At 42.5% G+C, this 22,195-nt stretch overlaps 1 long non-coding RNA gene across 1 annotated transcript in view; it reads right to left on the reverse strand.

Annotated features, from left to right (window-relative positions):
* Nucleotides 1–1,086: 1,086 nt before the first annotated feature.
* The window catches only part of LOC144458399 (uncharacterized), a 55,603-nt gene continuing 34,494 nt past the window's right edge, over nucleotides 1,087–22,195 (reverse strand). Inside the window, exon 3 of the long non-coding RNA XR_013487892.1 lies at nucleotides 1,087–2,738. This is a non-coding gene — a long non-coding RNA (uncharacterized LOC144458399). The remainder of the gene's footprint in view (nucleotides 2,739–22,195) is intronic.

The following is a 22,195-nucleotide window of genomic DNA, read 5'->3' on the forward strand; positions in this document are numbered from 1 at the left end:
CAAACAACCAACCAGCTGTCATAAGATTGCGATTTAAATATTGCTCAACTCTGATTGGCTCACGATGCACATGGTATGCTTTCAACTGAGCCCTGTGTACTTCATACCAGTGAGAAGCAAGATAAAAACACAATACACAAATGTTAATGTAAAATGACCCAAACTTTTTCAACTTTTGCAACTGTGTGTTTATGTTGAGCCCCAAGGATTGGGGAAATTGGATTTAAGTGCATTTATATTGGTCTTTCATGGAGTGTTCTTTCCTTTCTCAGACTGTAAAACTTTTTGTTTGTTTTTCTTTTTCGTCTTATTATTTTTTCCACAAAAACCTCCATGAGGCCCTGTTTACACCTGGGTGATCAGATCTCAATTGCACAGCTCTAAGTACAGGGGTAAATGCATCCAAGACGTCATCAATGCATCCTGCATTCTTTCAGTAGTGTGTATGCTACAATGAGAGGCCGCCTGCTCAGCTTGCGTTCTCTGCATATATGGAAGTATGTGCTCATTTGTGCACCAACTTAGCACTGCAAACAGCAGCATTGATGCACTTCATAATGCTTTTGGTGCATGTTTGGCCATTTACCACAATAGTTGTAATTCAAAATGTGAGCATCAGACGCTTTCAGGGTATTTCAGCCTGTAGAGTTGTCCATTTGGGATCAGATCACCCAAGACAGATGTTAAGGTGTACACTAGCCAGCATTTTTCTTAAACCACAGAGGGCACTAAAACACCGTAAAGCGAAATCCATTCAGTCAAATTCCTGAACTCTAGGCTTTATCTGTAAAGCAATAATGTGCAACCTTTGCTGTACAGCAGCCACTGTGGCTACAGGTGGAAATTACTGGCACACTAAATTTTCCATTTTCATTAGGTCTTTGGAAATGAGCTGAATATGACCACAAGCAGAAAATAAAAAGTCGTGTTTAAAACTTCTGGTTTAGCATTTGTGATAAAACCATTGAAATATTTTGCTAACGTGGTGATGTGCTAAAATATAGTTAGCCTAAACAGAGTCATATAGTAAGCAGGCTGACACCAGTAATGTTAGTTTCACAGCAATATAAAGTTGATGCTAGCTAAAATGAGCCACCATAAATTACTGGTCATACCAAACCATGTAAGGGTGTAGTGAAAGAAACCCTGAGTGTTTTATATTGAGCAACAGCGTGTTTTATTGCTGATTCAATGTTATATTTGCAAGACAAAGAATATGTTATCTCGTCTTTAAAAAGTTACACAGACTGGCTTTAATTCACTACTAGCTCCACTAGCACCTGAATATATCCTGGCTTGTATCAGTAGGCAGCAGACTGGGGGTTTGTACTCCCTGCGGGTCGACTTGATAGATTTCTATAAATCAATGGGAGCAGCAGCTAAAGACATTTGTACACTGGGACTGATGTTTTACTGGAACCAAACACACTCACATGCACACACATAGATGCACGTGTGCTAATAAAACCCTGAATGGTTCTTCAACGAGATCATGGATGCGAGCACACTACACAAACACACGTGCACACTTTTACAAACACACGCACACGAGTACATCCAAACTTACACACGCAAACAGCCCCCTAAGGTCCAGCCTGCTCTACACCCCCCCCTTTGAAAGCTCCCAAACCCCACCACGTCTGCAGAGTTCACAAAGAAATTTATTAGTCGAGCCACATCTGCAAGCCATTTCAGTTGTTGTTGTTGAGTCGGGCCGGGTCGAGGAGGGGGACTGGACACTGCATCCAGCTCCCCCCCTTTACCTCCCCCCACACCCCTCTCCCCTCCCTGGGTCAGGACATCTTAAGGAGGTCCAGGGAGGAAGGAGAGTGTGTTAGGAGGAGACCAGCAGGAAACCCATCCTACCATTTCATGCTCAGGGGGACTTTATTGTCCAGGTCCGGTGCTAAACCCCTCAAGTTCATTAACACGTTCAAACTGCTTCAAGGTTTCTTCACCAATACACCCCCACCTCCACCCCCTCCACCCACATTTACTGCAACAACAAAACAATAGTTCTTTTCTCCAGGATTAACATTCAAATGGTGCATACAGTAACAGGCCCTTTGACGTTCATATTAATGGCCCTTATGCATGTGAATGACACACGGTAGGGGGGACGGAGCTGGATGAGCTGTTGGATATTTGCATGTTTCATTAATCTGCTAACATTTGTCCTTGGGTGGGCTGTCTGTGTGTGCGAGTAGGAGCATTTAAATTTTCCACTATTTTAGGCATTCTGTTGAATAGAGATGGTCTGTGAAAACCACACACACAAAAAAAGAAAAATGTCAAAAAGTAAAAGGAGCACACAGAAAGTTTGGGTGGCCCCATCGTGTACAGAGTGTGTGTGTGTGTGTGTGTGTGTTTGTGTGTGTGCGTGAGTGAGTGAGCTAGGGATCTACAGTAAGCCCCGTGCACACAGACCGTCATCAGTGATGAATAGGCCTACCTGGTGAGAGGGCTCTTCATGGACACACACAAACACACACGGTCTTCTTGCAAATGGATTACACTGCACCGGCAATAGTCCTCCTCTGTTTCATCTCTTTTATCCCCCTTCACACACACACACATACAGGCACACACTGAGTGTAATCCACTGTGTGTGTTTATATTGTCCATGGCCCCCAGGATTACAGCAGCTAAGCGGTGAATGCTGGGAACAGCAGGTGAAGCACTGTGATGGGTCTTCTTTCCGTGACGTGGGGCTCTGGAGCTGAGGCGGCCACACAGGTCTGTAGAGAGAGAGACAGAGTGAGGAAGAGAGCAATGGAAAAGGAAGGTGACAGAAAACTGTGGAAGTAATAATGAATATGTGTGACACATTTTCTGTATTTAAAGCTGCAATGATCAATAATCTTATATTAACAATGGGTTAAATAACTATAAAGGTCACGAACACATGGGTAGCCTTTCTTTGAAACACAGCTTTTTGTATGCACTTTGACCATTGTCCACACTGAAAACAGACCTTTTGTAAAACTCTGTCCAGGATGGAGATTTTCAGAAATTCCATTTTCATAGTTGACATGTCAACAGATAAAACAGAGTTTTGGGCTTGTAATGTCAGAGTGGGTGCTGTTATCTCCTTTGTTAGGCGCCACAAATCAAGTGACAATTCATCCAATAGTGAATGTTGCCAAAATGGTGCTGATTCCAGCCCTGCTAACAGGACTTTTACATGTTTAAGTGTAGAGTTACTTTTTCACCATAGGAACAGAGGTGTCAGAATGCTGTACAGCAACACGTTCTCATTTTAACTTGTCTGTGGACACTGGCGTCTACATTAGACACGCTAGGTATTATCCTGCATCTGTTGTTGACATTCCCAGACACTGTGTCAATTTATGCTTGTTACATGCATTGTGTCTTCAAAGTACACCTCCTTTTTTAACAGGAAATGTATAGTTTCTGCTCATTAGATGCATACAGTCTTTTTTAACATAAACTTGCAACATCAGTAAAACACCTTGCTTTTCAGTGTATTTCCTTGTGCAACAAAAGCACCGGGTTAGGTTTGAAAGAAAACATAGTTTGGCTTAACATTCACACAGGAAGAGAACATTAGGCCCCCAAAGGTGAAAGTCCGGGGTTTGTTGATTCCATCCACTGTCCCTCCTGCCTGCCTGCCCCATAGAGACTTTCTAGCTCCTTTTATTATGTTTTTTACCAGCGGTTTTACAAAATGCTGCCGAATGGTGCATTTTATAATGATGAGGAAGGCCTTTCTATCTTATGCGGACGTGCACTGACATAGCGCTGGTATTTGACTTGTTGGTTGGTGGTCACTCTGTCAACAACTGCTGCTGCCCGTTGTGAATTATACCACTGTGAAAGCTACCTTTTTGCGTCACTATCTAACGCCCAGATCACTGACAAAGTGGCGGTATTTGACAAGTTAATAGCTTTTTTGGCTGGACATCAGCAGCGAGGCCAGCTCTATGAATTAGAAATTCTCTAGTACATCCTTATGGGGCTTATACATCTGTTCTGCCCATAACTGATGTTCCTACATTCCGAATCTATTGTACGCTGTGCGGCTGATGGCTGCACAGCCTGCAACAGTCACATGGGCATGCACATCATTGACTGGAGCTGAAGAGGGCAGGGTTATGGTAAATGACTGGTGGGTGCAGCTTCAGAGAAAGCAGATCCCTTCTGCTGTGTGTCTGTATCTAAGTGTACCAGAGCATGTGAGCGGAGCGGAGGATTTTGTGTTGAGCGAGGAGCGGCTATTTTTTAAAAGGTGGAGCGGAGTCTTATCTCTCGCTCCAATTTCACTCCGGCTGCTCATGCCCCATCCAGAATGCATCTTTGCACCTGCGCAAACCCCCACACTATTTTCTTTCAAAACTATGGAGTTTACTGTGTACTTCAGAAAAGAAACTGAGAAGAGAAGCAGCAGTACCTTGGAGAATGGTCCCTAACTGCGGGGAGAGGCAAGAGGGCTTCGGAGGTCGGCCGCTTAACCTGGTCCGTCTCCTCCACACTTTGACTATTTCCACCCTGCCAGCGGTACCGTGTAGAACGGTCCCTAACTGTGGGGAGAGGTGAGAGGGCTTCCCCGGAGAATCTACCAAAGCTCATGTTTTATTGGTGCCGTAGCATTGTTCCGACCTCTCATTGTTCCGACCTCTCATTAGTCAGATGTCCCGTTGTTCCGATATGTGATTATTACTGTAGCCTATTTGTGTACCATAGAGGATCAGCAACGCAACAAAAGTAGGCTACTGGTCGAGATACAAGTGTCATAGAGAGGAGAGAATGAAACACCATAACCTCCTGTTATTAACTCTGGGGTCCGGGTTGTCTGGGGAGCTCTCCGCAGTGCTGAATGGCTCCCGGCGGGCGTATTTCTGCCTTCATGGTGCGCCGCGACCGGCTCTGGGTCGGCTGGGAAAGGCTTGAGGCGAAGCAGGCTCACGGCTTATGTGTTTGCCACTTTGTTTGTTATTTTAACCCACACCATTATTTTTTCCTAACCCTAACCAAGTGGTTTTTGTGCCTAAACCTAACCAGGTACCTAACCAGTGTACTGTTCTTTATTTCAAGATGTATTTATGTGATTTTTTGGGCTGGACCACAACTGTGTGGTCAGTGCTGAAAAAGCAAATGGCGCTGACTGAGTGAATGTTGCCACTTCCTGTATCAATTTAAAAGACCTTGTTTTAAATTCAAAGTGTTTTAAACATGATCCAGCCTGTTGGTTTGGTATGTTCCTGATAATGTTTCAATTGTGTTTTTGTCTTTTCATTTGGACAGAGAGGTTGTTTTTTTATGAAAATATGTGTGGACAGGATTTTTATTTATTTGATTTTTATTTGTTTATTTTGAGAACAGAGGGAAAAAAATCTGTGCACATGTGGACTAGGTCTTAATTCTGGAGTCTGCATCAGCTCTAAGTAGCATTTTAACATCTTTTAACTCATTACTGATTTTACTTTGTTTTGTTCTGTTCTCAACACAACACAAAGGCCCTGTCCCCACTGCACACTACCTGCTCAGCACCAAACAGCAGACTCACAAAGTTAGCAACTAGCTGCCTTTAGTGGAGCATTTACTGGCTAAAGAACAAGGCCCTGTTTAGACGACAACGATTTCTCTAAAAATGGAAAAGTCTGTCCTTTGCGTTTTAAAAAACTTCTGCACTTATATGATGACGTTATAGAAACGATCCCACACAAACAGAGCTCGGCATTGTTGTTGTGACAGTCGGCTTGCCTAGTGACTGGAACCATAATATGCATGTACGAAAGATCTCCGTTTTCAGAGGAACTGCATATTGCAAGTTTACATGACAACGGAGACGCTGCCGTTTCCATAAAGTTGCACTCTCGAACCCGTTTTCAAAACATTGTGTTTTCAGGCACCCAAAACGCCGCTGTCGTGCCGTTTTCAGTTGAAATCATTGTCGTACAAACGGGGCCTAAATTTTTCCTCAGGGTTTGGTGAAGACCAAAACAGAGCTAAAAGGAGACTGAATATTGGACTTACATTCATCAGGTGGACACACACACACAGCTCAAAATAAATCATAATGTTGCCCTGTGTCTGCTGGATGTGCCAATAACCCTCTGCTGGCTAACAAATTACACCCAAAATGTCTGTGATAATGACATCGGGAGCACACACAACTATGGCAAGTACTGCTCGTTTAAACTGATATCTACAAAAAACCTTTGGGTAATAATTAACCATTTAACTTTGTTTTCTGGCCGTTCTTATTTCATGCCTCACAAAAACCTATTTTTAGTGTTGCCATTGCATTTCCAAATCTCAACAGTAAACCTCATGAGTACAAAGTTATTATAACCACTAGAAATGCTGGCCAAAACTACAAAAAGACCCATGCTTTAAATAAAACAGAACTATACTAGCTGGAGAGCAAAACAGAGATGCACCAAAAACAATCATGTAAAGAGACAAACGTCCTCGCCTCTCCCCGTCTGCTGATCACTGGGGGCAGCAGCACTTAACCTGCCTGTCACTGGTTCTACAACTGAGGAAACCGCTGTCCAAACAAGATATGCTGCCACTCCAAATACCCTCTCTGACTCATCTGACTCATCTTCCTCGCTTTTATCACCGACACCACTTTCCCACAGCTACATCCAAAGCCATTACTGAGCAGTTTCCAGGTCAGAAGTTATGGTGGCAGCCTGGGCGTCTAAAACTTTCTGAGGATAGAGTATGAGATTCCATGAGTAACAATATTCTATTACCAACTTACACATACATTTTACTCCTCCACACAGTGTAAAGAGCTGCAGGTGTAATGTTGGTATCATGTCTTTTATTTAGGTGCAGTGTTATCTTAGAGTGTAAATGAAGCCTGCGCCACACTGGCGCCACACTAGATTCATTCTGTACACTTTCCTGGATTTATGTGTTAGAAGATATTGATAGTGATCCTCTCCATAACGTCTGCCTGTCTGGATGTGGAGATGCTTGGCTTTGAAAAATAGTCAACACACTCAATAATACAGTTTTTTTGGGGGGAGAACTGGTTACTAAGCTTGCCAAAGGAATTTTCTTATGGAAGGAAGTCTCTGGTTCCCAAGCCAGGGCTATTTGAAGCTTTAAGCTCTGTCAATGCTGCTGAATCCTGATGTTTCCACATGCAGACATCAGGTTTGTCTAAGGAAATAACTATAAAAGCAGCAATTATGGAGGTACTCCAGGTGGGGTAAGCAGGTAGTGTGGTGGTGTAAATGTGTCATAGAAAGAAATGGGAAGAATGGTGCGCCAGTGTATGTGGATTTTGAGGACAGCGCAGATGAATGGACCCTGCATTAGTCTGAATGGTGCTTTATTCAGATGTCCCACATTTCTATGGATTTAGAAAGGCCAATGTTCTGTCTTTTGATGGCTGTTTTGAATTGCTTTCAACATGACATTTCCAACAGCCTCTCTCTATACAAAACCACCATTGGTTGATTGTCAAAATCATGCAGAGAGAGAGCAGTTATAATTATATTTGCTCCTTTTAATGACAGCCGCTTGGCCTTCACTGAGACCCCCCCAGATCCTTTGAGCACCCAAGGTTAAAGCATCTGGAAATATTTAGTTCATATAAATGCTTTATGTCGGTCAGCTTTGTCCAATGCTTTATTTGTGATTTCATTTTGCATGTTGTGCATGTTTTTTATCTGCCCCTTCAGATGTGATTCTCCTCTTGCCAAACTATGAACATGCTCTTGAATGACCAGTTGATTCAAGTTTAATTACAAGAGACAGAATAACAGAAAAAATACAGACAGACAGATGAGGAGACGTGGATGTGGTGAGGCAGCGGAGAGCTGGAGGCATGATTTGGAAAAACAAAAGGAGGGGATGGATGGGAACAGAAAGCAGGAAGGCGGCACTCATCAGTCAGTTATATAAGCCGGCTAAATGAGTCAGTGCAGAAATCAGAGCTATCAGACCAGAGAAACAGACAGACTTGGCTGAGGAACTGGAACACCGTGAGGAATAACACACAAATGATAAGGTTGTGTTGTTTGGCTTCACGGCCACCGAGTCATGTTTGGTCTGTTACAATAAAACTGGGGTTTAAAGTCTGCAGCAGAACAGTTGCTACATTAAGTTGTGATTCCTATTAACTCTTCGATAGATCAGTTATGCCACATGTAAAGTCCCTGCAATGAAGCTGTCAATCATAAATTTGGAAATGCTCCGTGGTCATTGACTAAAATTTCTGGCATCCTCATTGTTTTGTCCATTTGCCAACAATTCCATTACAGGTATATCTTACCTTACGCAGGTATGTACAGTAAAAATGTGTGCAGGTGATTAGCCATAGATTATATAAATGAGGTTTAGAGATAAAGGTGTAGGATTTCATTTCCTTAAAACTCAACTTCAGGTGTGTGTTACTATATTCATGGTTGTGAGCATGTGGGTGAGTGAGTGAGTGAGTGAGTGAGTGTGTGTGTGTTGTGACGCCACAGAGGAGCCTGGCTGTAATGGTCCAGCTCAGTTTGTTTGCACAGCCACCCAAAGACCCAGCAGGTCCAGACATTCAATCAGAGAGGATGTGGTTTCACTTCTAATTTTACACAAACAGTTTCGGCTACGCTATGGGTGCCTGTAGAGCTGGGGATGAATGGATGTACAGATGGATGGGTAGCAAGAGATATGAGTGTGTGTGAGTGTGAGTGTGTGTGTGTGTGTGTGTGTGTGTGTGTCTTTCTTTTTTCTTTGTCTGCCTCCATTCATGTCTGCATGTGAAGCATGCAGGAAAGGGATTCTGTTTGTGCAAAAGCATGTAGAAGGTGTGTTATCGTACATGTATTTGTGTATATGTACACACAGAATTACAGTGTGTGTGTGTGTGTGTGTGTGCCAAATTCCTGACCCACTGCTCTTACAGCAGAGCAGTAATGAGCTTATTAGTCTGGGGATGTATTTAAAGCAGGTCACAGCAGTCTGGATTATTAACAGCAGACTGTATGCACACAGACATGTGATATATGTGGCAGTGGCAGTAATTGTAACAGCAGTAATAATAGTTCAGGCAGTGTTAGTGCAAGTCGTTAATGCTGTGGTTGTGTAGTTTTGTTAAAAAGGGGGATGGGTCTGTGTCACATCATTTTGATAATTGTAACCATTTGGCTGTGGATACACACATATTTCCCATATGCTCGATGTTCTCAACACTTCAGGTTTGCAAGGAGTCTCACAATGTGTCAGACCAACACCTACATGAAAAACTGGCATTGATTGATATGGACATAGCCAATTCACTGGCAATGCTGCATGTGATTATGGTCAGGGCAGTAAAGGCAGCTTGAAATGATAGAGACATACCAGCATGTAGGATACAACTTTACCCTAATCTTCATTTTCCCCTGAAGACTCGACATCAATGATAGTCGCTTGTGGCAACAGTGCGAACAGGTTTAGTAATTGTGGTAGAGTAGAAGCAGTGGTCACTGCACAGTAAATGGAAGTGGTCGCTGTAACAATAAAAAACCAAGACTAAAACATCCAGTTTAATGAACATTTAAACTGACAATGCAACATATTGTAACACTTTACGACACAGGATGCAAAGTGGGGCTGACCCAGGGATGCTTCAAGTGGCGCCATGACCAAGTCTTGATGAAGCTGGTCAAGGTCCTGGAGAACTGTTGGGTAGCATCAAACCACACACCGGCAACAGCACAGCCTGCCCTAACAGGCTTCGTTAAGCCTGGCAGCATGCTCCAAGCTCCTGCTCAAAAGATGAACACCATGCTCATGCCTGGCAAAGAGTGGCAGATGGTGGTGGACCTAAGAAAGCAGGTGGTCTTCCCGAGAGAGATCATAAAACTACTCTCAAGCCAGTTATTGTTATGTGGTCTGCAGGGGAAAAGAGGGTCCTCCTCATTGAGCTTACCATCCCCTGGGAAGAGGGCATGACAGTAGCCCACGAAAGGAAGCACCTCAAGTACACCAAGCTGGCAGCAGAGTGCCAAGAGGTTGGCTGGAAAGCCTCAGTTTATCCTGTGGAGGTCGGATGCTGGGGCTTTGTTGGCAAAACAGTAGTCCAACTACTCCACTGTGCTGGAATGGCGGGGTCAAGTCTGCGGAAGGCCGTGAAGGAACTAAGAGAGGAGGCAGAGAAAGCGAGCTACTGGCTGTGGCTCCGGAGGAAGGACAATTGTTGGGGGACAACACCCCAATAAAGGTAGCTGCAGGGAGTGGCGGAGAGACATCCCCTATCTGCCATTGCCCCTCAACCAGGAGATGTACTGGAATAGGGGGCGAAACATCAGTGAACAGCGACCTCCAGCTGACGACCCTGCAGCTGACCTTATGGCACCAGTGGAGGTGCCACAGGGCAAATGCCGAAGCAGGAAACAACACCTCAAAGAAGTACGACACTGTAAGGTTACTAAGGAGTAAGATAAAAAAAAAACTGTCTTCATAATAAGGAGCCCCTTTATGCACTGGTGGTTATGTTGCGCCATTATTCCCTCTGTATAAAAGGTGTATTCATGAAATTGGGCTACAGTGTTGTCTCGCCTTTAATTTGGCTGCAGATGGACGTCTATGTAAAAAGTGTGAACCAGGGTCTTTGTCAGGGTAGTATTACAGGATCACTGTGTAAGAAGGACTAGAGTCAGTCACCATTTTGTTTCTCTTTATTTATTCAATTTGACACTGTGTTCATATTAGCTAATTACTGTTGGGAGATGCGTTTTTTTTGTCTTGGCCAGTCAGTAGTAAGTGTGTAAAAGTAAAAGTGCAGTTATTTCTGAAATCCCCAAAAAGCGTTCCGGAGATATCACGTTTACAAAAATGGGACAGATGGACAGACAAATGGACGGACCCAAAAACATATTGGCTCTGGTTACGACTGTTGCTGGTGAGGAGGCTTAAACAGACAGCTCTTGCACTCTTTGCTGTGTCTGAATCTTTTATGCAGAGTTATTGGTTCGACGGTTTAAAACGTCCTCTCTGAGCTAGACTGCAGTGATGGCAGTAATTGAGTAAAAAGGTGGGTAAACACACAGGTCAAAAGTTAAAGGCAAATATTGACCCACTGACTTGAGACCAGGGGGCTCAAGAAAACACCTCCACAAAATGAGCAAGGTAAGCGAGGAGGCTGTGAGACATTAATCTCGGAAATTTTTCACTGCTGGTTCACAGAACAGCCTTCTTGGACCATTTTCATGGGCAAAGAAATTCACACCACAGGTCCAACTCTCTTCATTTCTATGTGGGCTTTAAGATTTCCAGCAACGAGACAACAATTTCAAGTTCAAGTTCCTTGTAATCCTCACAGAGTCAGGCAGGAGGAATTCATTTCAGCTCAGATGAAAATTGCTCTGACATTTACAGCACCTAGCAGTGCAATGCAGAACCTAAAAACAACAAATCCTGCAGACAGAATGAAGTACAGTAGTGCTGTACAGTTAAAGTTCACAGAGGAAGAACGTGGTTGCTTTGGGTTAAACATTATGCAGCTTGCTCGTATAGATGCTTCCTTACTTTTCGTTTTAATGAATCTTTTAGTTATCCAACAAACTCAAAAATTACTTTCCAGACTTTCCGCTGTATCCTTCACCCTGATGGCCAGGCATTCCACTTCCTTCTTAAATTACAATTGCCTATCACTGACATCTGCACAGAAGAATTAGACCCTTGAAACCCCAATCTCCAAGACTGGACAAAGATCCTTATTGCCTTTCATAGTAAATTACCTATATCAGTGTATGCATATCTTAGCTATATCTTCAACTGCTTGCTTTTGCTGCCATTGGGCATTCATTATGAAAACTCTTGAGTTTCAGCCAAGCAACTATCACGATAAAGACCCCTGGGTGGAAATCTAGAGCAGGGGCCATTTTGGTTCTTCAGTGACACGTAATGGAGGCCATTGAGTAGTCCCTGGACAGGAAACCAGGGACCGTTGGGGGTCGTTGACAGGCGTCACTGACCCCTTTCTCCGCTCATCTGGGGAGAAACCAGAGCCCTCCAGCTGACAACACAACATCTCCTCACATTCAGGCACGGCCAAAGATTTGGTGCTAATAGCTGAGGAATGATTATTGTCCCCACGGTCGGGTTTCACAGAGGAGACGTTTGCGGACAAAGGACAGGGAGGGGAGAGTCAGCTCAGTGTCAAACACTATGTGCATGTAAACTCCTGGAGATAGACTCCACAGATTCTGTGTGCAGAGAAATGTCTAAATGTCCATCTCTCTACATTTTGTTTGTGCCTGTTAAAAGTAAGTATATCATTAGCTACAATATTACAACACATATAATACACATATCAGTACCAATCTGAAATGGGTTGAACAACTCAGGAAATATTTTGTAACCACAGTCAAGCTCAGTTATACTTGAATCTTGTAAGTTATGAATTCAGATGACACAACCATCCATCACCACAAGACCCACATACACAAATACCCCTCTCAGATTATGACATGTGCAGTGAATCAAGTGATCGAGTGACACTTGGTCCCACAGATCCCACTCTTCAAACACTCTCTCAAACCCACCACAGAAGGAGAGTGAGAGGCCTCCGATGGAGCGACAAGTCAAACTCCACCTCAGAACCAAACAAACAAGACGATTTGCTAAAGACAAGCGAGACCAAATGGGATTAGTGTCGATTGCATGAAACACCAACATAAAGAACATAAAGTAGTGACTTGAATGTCACAGGCAAAACTCTGCTTTACTTTTCAGACCACAGTTTGAAGCCTGAAGGACTGGATGCAGGTCGACAGAGCCCATCTCTCTCCGTCTCCGTTTAAAAAGCATCCAGACCTCTCGTCCTTCCTCAAACCACAGATATCCTACAGTTTCTGCCAAGTCTTCTCTTGGCGTCCATCCAGCAGGCAAGCACAAACCTCCCCTCCTCATTCCACCCCACCATCCAACCCTCCTTCTTCTTCTCGTTTCTCCGTCTGTTGTGTAAACCTCATAACTACAACCACGGGGATTTTCATGTTTTTACTTGAAATGAAGTTTGACATGGCCCTTAAAGGTACAGCGAGCTGCATGACCCCAGGTCCCCTGTAAGCTATTCAAACCCCATGAGAGCAAATTAAAAATGCATCGTCATTAATCTGAAGTGACGTCTGTTTTTTTTTCCTTCTGTTTTTTTTTAAGGGAAGGTTTTATTTTTCTCTTATTTATCCCATCCGTCCATCTCCCTTGAAAAGCACTATTACCACTAATCCTGCTGTCTGACTCAGGCCTGGGACCCTCTTCACATGGATGGCCAAGAGGGAGAAATCCCATCTGGGAGCAGGCAACCAAAACCACATAACATTATGAAGGACGTGTGAAACCTTGCAAATATCTGGGTTCAGAGTAATGAGAGGGAATCTGATGTATAGCACGGAAACATGAATACTTATTGCTTTGTTTTTGTTCTCTTGCCCGCTCCGTCTCTCGGCTCCCTTCCCTCAGATACATGTGTCACTGAATCACAGTTTGTGTTGCTGGTACATTCAAGGAGCTGATAGTTGTATCAAACCAAATTTTTACTGGCACAGTTCAAAAGCAAATACCAGTGTTCTAGCAGTCGAGCACTATATACACACACACAGCTTTCTTTGTTTAAGATACGACGGCATGCCTGGGGTGTAAAATTAAACTTGTTTAATCAACAAAGTTCCTTTTTGTCTTTTAAGTCACATAAAATTGTCCACAGATCCTCATCCAACATTTGAATGTGCAAACATGAGAGATTAACGTGCCTATATTTCTGAATTAGAATCAAGCATGTTTAAGTTTCAGCAATGTTTTAATGCCAGAACACTTCAACACAAATCGAAATAAAATCTGATCTCTTGTTTTAACCCCTGTCATCAACATGAAACATCAACTTTGCAAAATGTGGTTGACATATTCTTATTAGTGATCGGAATAAAAACCCTGGAGACATAAAAGTCTCTGTAGTTGTTTTCCCATCTTTGGAAAGAGACTGGGAGTTATGGGAAGATTGATTTCAACAAATCTTTAGTCATGGTGCACGCATGCAAAATATAGTCACAACAGAAAAACTGAGCAAAAGTCATGCCAGAAGTCTTCTTTCATGTTTTTTCCTGAAAGTAACCAGTGAACAATAATATCAATTTATCATTACCTTTTCACTGAAGCCGCTCAGACTCTTTGGCTCCATTCACATTACAGGACTTAATGCTCAATTCCGATTATTTCCCCAGATCTGATTTTTCTGCCTGGACTATTCATTCATGTTTGAAGTGACCCATATCTGAAATTTGTGTGAATGGACGTGTGCCCTCAAATGGCTCACATACAACCAATAACATCCCACACATGCGCATTCATCTAACAACAGAAAGGTCACACTTGAAAACAGGCATTTGGGGATAAAAATGAATGACAGTGTTGATGCATGATGATGTCAGTCTGCAAAATGACTAGCCATGTGTTTTGGTTTGAGTGTGTAAGCTATTTTTGGAGAAATATCCCTTTGGAGCAATGGCTGTTTGTTTTAAAGATAAGGGGCTGTCACACAAATGAGCTTTCGGTCCAATAATTGTACTAGCAGCTATTGCTGGTAGTCCTGTGGGGAAAGAGGTGTGTATGTGGCCGGGAGAAGAGTCAGAAGTGGTGGGACAGCAATAGGGAGGGTTCTTCCAAGCCTTAGGATGTCCAGGGCTACATTCCAATATCTCCATCAACGCCTCACAACCATGCTATCACCACATGCTGGCAAGCTGTCCCTGTCAGAAAGTGTAGTGCTACGGTAACCTTCCATATTTTTAACAGACCACTTTGACACTGTATGTTCAGTGATGTGCTTCAACCATGGGCGAAAGGGAAAAACACACGTAAATTCCAATCTGACCATTCTCACAGTGATCATATGGCCAGTGATCGAATATGTATCGGATTAAGGGCCACATATGAAGTGGCACAGGTCTGAATGGAAAATAAACTGATTTCTGTGTCCAGACTTATGTGAAAAAATCTGATCTGTGTCACACGAGAGCAAAAAAAAATCAGATTACGGCACATTTGCTTGTAATGTGAACATAGCCTAAGATTCTCAGTAGTGATACCATTTACTAAAGAGCCAAGTCAAATCCATTAAGTTGTAGGAAAAGAGATAAAAGGTCAAAGGTCACCAGGCTTTTGTCCCCCAGCATGAGTCTGTGATGATTTACCATGGAGAAGCTAGAGAGTCTTATCCTGCTCCGCTAAAATAAAGTACAGAGTAGTCTTAGCATGAGACCACCCATTTGACAGAAACACACACATACAAATAAGGCCAGATTTAAACCCCAGTGGTGGGAGATAAATAGGAACATGACACTCACAGTATCAACAGGCCTGGAAGGGTCACTGAGGGAGAGGGCTTGTCCTTAACGCCTTTGTCGCAACGGAAAACATCCAGCCAGACAATGATGTGAATCTGAAAGGCATTCTGGGAGAACACAGCTGACTAATGACAGGCTAAACGCCCAACAGACACTGCGAGCCAGAAGACAACTCACATTCCACTGCTTCTCTAACTCTACTTTGGTACCCCACCCTTGCAGCATAGTATATCCAATGCATTATTTGCAAAAAGTTGGTAGCCTATTTTCAGTATGACATATGATTCGCCAAAGATGCAGCTCACTGTTCCTTTGCTAACACCATTGCAAACACTGCTGCAAAGGCTGCTAATGTTATTATTATTGTATTACTGTCTATAATTACTGCACTGAGATTTGTATATTATTCCCAGGAAGTCAAGGTCAGAGTCTGGATGACATTTTCACCTTGTCATTTGATACACTCTCAATATAAAAATAATGATTATGGCCACTTTAAAGTGGACTCATAATGCCAATTTTCAGGTTCATTGTACTGCACTTGTATTTTTGGTTTCTCCTACATGTCTACATGCTTTTAATGGTCAAATAACACTTTACTTTCCTCATACTCTCTGTGCCAGGACACCTGTATTCCTCCTCTGTTTGAAACGCTCTGTTTAAATGTCATTAAACTGCAGAATGACCCTAACAAAAAATAGCGGCATTTTCTGCAATGAAAAATCATCAGTAAAAGCTTCTTAACATAACAAGACATGTTCCAGTGGGAATATGTTTCAAAATTGAGGAGAATTATACAGCATTAGCAATGAATTTACATATTTCCCTGATGTTAGCATGTAGTTACATGTACGTTAGCTGGGGAACTGCCCACTGGTTCGACAGCCCATTGGTTCGACATCCCATTGTTCCGACCATATTAAACTCATTGTTCTGAAGTCCGTTCCGAAATCATCATGATGCCCTGTGGTTAAGGTCTGGTTAGGTTTAGGCACAAAAACCACTTGGTTAGGGTTAGGAAAAGATCATGGTGTGGGTTAATATGAAAAAGAAAGTGACAAACTCATAAGCCGTGAGCCTGCTCCGCCTCAAGCCGGTCGCGGCGCACCATACGCCCGCCGCGAGCCGTTCAGCACCGCGGACAGTCGGACTAATGGGATGTCGAACCAATGGGCTGTCGAACCAATGACATGGACCCCGTTAGCTGCAGCCAGGGATCACCTGTAATAGAGTATAGCCCCACTTTTACCCCTTGAAAATCACCAGTTAAAGCTTCAAAACACAATGTTCCGAATATATAAATATGTTCTGAAACCCAGGAGACATTAATATAAGCAACGGAGATTACATGTTTCCCGACATTAGCATGTAGCTTAACGTAGCAGTGTATGCTACATATTGTAAACACTTGCAGTAGCATGCCTGGAGCAGATTACTAGGCTATATAAAGAGATCCTTCATGAGCTGATGTCAGCTTGTCTCTAAAGTAGAAAAAAATGTTGGAAACAGTATTCAGAGCGATGTGAAGCTTGAGGGTTTTGCTCACTTATGTTTACTTTAATATTTCAAACTTTGGCCACATTTTATATAAACATCCGACACTGTCATATTATATGACAGAAAGAAAGGAGAAGCATAGGTCCCCTTTAAGGTTTACTCTTGACTTGCAAAACAATAACTTTCTCCCATCTCTGTGCAATAGCATAGAATTAAACCAGTGAATTCAGTGTAAGGGCTTTGCATAGACCGCAAGTGTATATGGGTTAATTTGACATTAAATTAAATATTGTTTGAGACTAAGTGGACCATATCTGATTTTTATAAAAATTGGCCTCATACATGCACTGCACTTCAGCAAGCTCATACATCAGTCAAATCCTAATATGCAATAAAATGTTCAAAGCGTTTTCCTGTAATACTGAAATGGAGAATGGTACTCAGGACTTTATTTTCCTCTTCACACTCTATCCAGCATACCATTTATTGTGGCATTTCTGAAGTACCATTATTAGGTGTTATTACGAGGTGAATTACAGTCTATCTCCCGACACACATGCTAACTTCAATGACACCGTAAATGTACAGACTCCCACACACACACACACACACACAGCAGCAGCAGCTGGTGCGTAGGCCTCCCATCTGTACAACTCAGACACTGATAGACCCCCATTACTTTAATATGAAAATCACAACCACATGAAATTTCTCCCATGGTTCAAACATACAGCGGCTGGCAACCGCACTGTATGGCAGCCTGTCGCTCCAGTTCTGTGTTTTTTTTCCCCTCCCCTCCCTCATCTGTAGATCAGGCACTTCAAGGTTTGCCAACCATAACACAGTTGGCACAGAATTTGCCCTTCCATCACTGTGGTGCACGCAAACGTTGTTTCACGTCTTTCTTCTCTTTTTCCTCATCATCTGTTTATTTTGATTTTTTTTTCTTTTCTTTTCTTTTCCGAGTGGAAATTTTGAAGTCGATTGGTGTTGCCTGTTCCGGGCGAACAGTTCCAAGCACAAAGGGTAGGATGAGGGATGGGCGGAGGGTTGAAGAAAGACAGGGAGAAGTCGCGGGGGAAATTTAGATTTTTAACCGGCAATGAGGGAGCTTCAAAACAGCTCCCATGTGTTTTTTATTTCAGCTGGGGTTTGATGGCAAATGGAGCAAGGCGAGATCTGGCTAGACCCTCTACCCGACACACAAGTACACACATACACACACACAGCAAGAAATACGTACATGCTCTGCCCACTATTCCCATCTGCCAACCACATCCACTGACTACAAACCAATACAGAGCAGAGGACTGTACTTTCCCAGACCCGGCTGCCAGTTTGGACTTATTACATTACCTAGATTTGGTTTATGACAATACAACAAGACACTGAGGTTTAAAAGAATGTAGGACTGTCTTACAGAGCCATGAAAATACACGTATTGTAGCTTATAGTCATCCAGGGGAGGCAATTGAGAACACTTTCTCTTTTCCAGCAGCAATCTGCTTCACATTCAATCAGTTTCAGGCCTTGGAGCTGCCAGTAGACTGTTGGCCACGGAGCAGGGCTTCCTGCCTTGCTCAAGGGCAAGCAATGCAACTGATGAGGGGGAGGAGAACTTACTCATTCACATCATCCTGGCTGATCATAAGATTGAAAGGAACACCCATCTAGCCGCAACCCCGTCATGTCATACAAGATGAATTTCTTGGCCACAGTTATTAAAGGGAAATGGTTAATTATAGCTTGGGTCTTATTTATCATTTGTAGCTGTGATGATGCGATTCTTGTTTACAATGGATATAATTTTTCCATTTGCCTTCATTTTCTCTTCCAGTTAAGTTGCTCATCTGCACATGCTCCTTGCCATGTGTGACTTCTTTTTAGGGAGGTTGCCATGCTCTGAGAGCTCAGCGATTCATTTGGTCAATACAGTGTTATTATAATTCATCCAGATGATAGCCAAAATTATTATTATTATTTATTTATTAATTTTGCGACTTGGGGGCAGCACAACAGGCTGTAAACACAACACTGACTTATTATGAGAGCAAACGCTATTTTTACATCCAGCAGACACAGGGGCTCATCAGCAGTTATCTGGAGGTGTGTTTTATGGCCACTCGACACATTTAAGTCCAATATTTTCTCTCCTTTAAGCTTTGTTTTGGTCTCCACTGACTCCTAGCAAACCGCTAAGTGTGTCTATCTGTTGTCTGGTACTGAGCAGGAAATGTACATTGTGTTTATCAGAGATTTTTCAAGTGGAATAGCTGTCTGTTCTGTCCGGAAATGGACTGTCCATTGTACTGACTGTTCATCATTCTGAAACCCCATTAGTCTAAAAAATGTCCCATTGGACTGAAACGCTATTTGTCCAACAGCCCAGTATCTCAAAAACAAACATGCGAGATTAGTTAGGGTTAGGGTAAGAATCTCAGGATAGGCTAATCAAAGGCAGAGTAGGGTGGGTCAGCATAATAATTAACTTCCTACTATGGCTCTGATTGTCTTACCTTGATATTCTTAACCTAACCCTAACCAGTCTCACATCTCATGCTTTAACCTAACCAACCCAAGCAACAAAGGCAACGAAGGCAACGAGTACTAGCCTATCAGAGGCAGAGTAGCCATGGTAGTTAAGTCCAGTGACATCATTATGCATAATAATCAGCCATGTGTTTCTGTTTAGAGGAGTGTTTAATGTATTTTCAGAGAAACCCTTCAGAGCAATGCACGTTTGTTTTCATTGTAAGACAAATGGGCTTTCACACCAATGGGACAATTTTTTGGACTACTGGGGTGTAGGAATTATGAGCCATTGGAACAGTGGCATGGCACCTTGGTGACAGCAGTGGGACTGAACTAAAACAGTACAGTTGTGGGGAGTAAAATCAAAACAATGGCTGGAAGACGATGGAATTTCTCTGGTGGAGCTGAGGGGAACTGTTGGGTGATGGTTCTTCACTACTAGAAACACCTTTCACATTACAGTAGTAATGTTTTCCCAGTGTTCAAATATTCATCAGTGCAGCTTTGAAATAAGAGGGGAGTTATAATAGATCAAAATGATCTTTTCAGAGGATGAATTTATTGGACATAACTATCAGTATTTGACTTACTAAGTATTTGATCTCATTTGTGACATAACCTTTGTTCATAAGCAATAAGCTCGAGTCTGAATGATCATTATGAATTACAACAAACAACATCTCAATTGTTCTTTAACGCTCACTGCTTGTCAGAGTCTAACCCGTCAAAGCAAATGTTCTGTTTCTTACTGCTAGGAGGGAAGGCAGTCATGGAAACAAGCATATTACAGATAAACACAGGAGGTGAAGCCCTCCTCTGTTTGTTCTGCTGTAAACATGAAAGCACTTTCATGCTGGTGGAATGCAGCGGCCTTGTGTTTCTGAGTGCGTGTGTGAGCTTTCATGTATGAATGTGTATAGAGCTCTATATCTGTTTATCCTCACTCTTGAATGTGTCAGCACTATTGCTCAACCTTGACGTGTCAGCGATATCGCTGCGTTATGTTTCAGTGAACAAATAGAGCTCACTCGCTGCCATTTGTAGCACAAATGTTGTTGCTTTAACAGGCGGGACGTATAGTTGTTCTAATCTTGGCTGCTGGATGGGAGATGTAGCTCCAAAGTTCAGCTGCAGCCAAACTCTCAAACCCACCAGATGAAGAAACGAGGTGACCGTGGTTAGAATTTGCTTGTCATTTGAAATAAATGGATTTCTTGAGGTTTCTTTAGTTTATTGCGGTGAACACATACCTTGCATTCAAGGCATATGGTTGTAAAGAGAGTATACATAGAAACAAGGGTCATAAATCCATGTGTGCAAGTCTGAGAAAGTGGTTTAAGGTGCATTTTTTAACACCAGTATACGTCTATCAAAGATACTGATGAGAGTGTGTTCTTTTGGCAGCCTCTATCTAATACTGATAAATCAATATTACTAAAGGATTAGGCTGGTATTACAGTAGTAGTATATTTTAGGCAATGACATGACTTTACATTCTGTCTGGAGGACAGGAAGTTGGATGGCTCAACCAGAGTATGCCTCTAATATTCAAGAGCCTTAGTTTGCCCACGCGGAAACTTCCATCCTTGGTATCCACTTCTCTTAAAGGAGAAATTTGTTACATTTTATGTAGATATCAAATCAGTGTTGTTAGAAATGTGGTCAATGAAGCAATAAATTACCCAGGGTTTGCTGTATTGACAGAGGAGCTGAATTTTTCTGAGTTTTATGGATTGCCCCCGAGCTGCTGATGTTTAGCTTCCAAATACTTCCCAGACCTGCCCAGCACATGGAGGTGGACGTTTCAAGTGCAGTTTTATTTACAACAAGTAAAGTCATCTGAAATTAGTTTCTGTTTGGCTAGAACAACGGTAAAAACAACAACATCAATTGAATGATATTAGTTTTTAATCAATAAACATGTCTTACTGTTTAGTGCCTGGTTGCTGTTAATCACCACCGTAGCCTAGAGCTACTTGGCTGACCAAAATATAGCATTAGGTGACAAAAATATTCACTCAACGGTTATCTGCCTTCTCTGCCCTGCTTGGCTTGGGTGTCTTTTCCAGTATATCTGCGGGACCCTGATAAAGGTCTCTAGTCAGGCTGTTCTAATGCACTGTTTGACGTCTCTGAAAAGTAATGCACCAAAATTTGTATATATTTGAAGTAATCATCAGCCAGTTATTTGTGTAATACCCACATGTTTAAGAAGGCTGCAATCATTTAACCTATATGTAGAATAAAGAAGGAAATAATCCCCATAAGGAGGCTGGTTGGGGTGGTTGGTTGGTCACAAATCACAGGACTTTTCCCAGGACACCAGTGCTTGGGACTGTGTGAACTCTGAGTCATTTTGAGGTACATCATCACAATGTAACATTTACTGAATCTACCTACGTTACTTTACATTAAGTACATAACTTAAAGAGGATACCTTGCTCTAATGATTTTCCAATTGGCCATGCACATCTTTAAAATTCGACAGAAACAAAATAAAATTCACCAAAATGGTCATGGTTAGTTAGTCCACTCTTCAAACAGTTAAGGGTTTGGTCAAAATAAAAACTTTAATTCGCCAAGTAAGATGCGATACACTGGCTCTACACACTGTTCTCCCCACTGCCTCTCAGCTGATGGCGGAGGCCTTATTCTTCAGAGGCTGACACAATATAAAATGACTAAAACTTCTGCTGAAACCCAGGCTGAAATAGCCTGTAGTTTTTCCAAGAACCAATGATGTCATTGGTTTACGGAGAAAAAACAGATTTTGAAGCAGCCCCCAGAGACAGAAAGAACATTTAAAAAAATGTTGTTGTTTGTCCCACTATAATCCTAATTTGGATAGATGGAGGTAAGGATGAAAA

This window comes from Epinephelus lanceolatus, chromosome 17 (assembly GCF_041903045.1).
Source record: "Epinephelus lanceolatus isolate andai-2023 chromosome 17, ASM4190304v1, whole genome shotgun sequence".
In the NCBI taxonomy this organism is placed as follows: Eukaryota; Metazoa; Chordata; class Actinopteri; order Perciformes; family Serranidae; genus Epinephelus; species Epinephelus lanceolatus.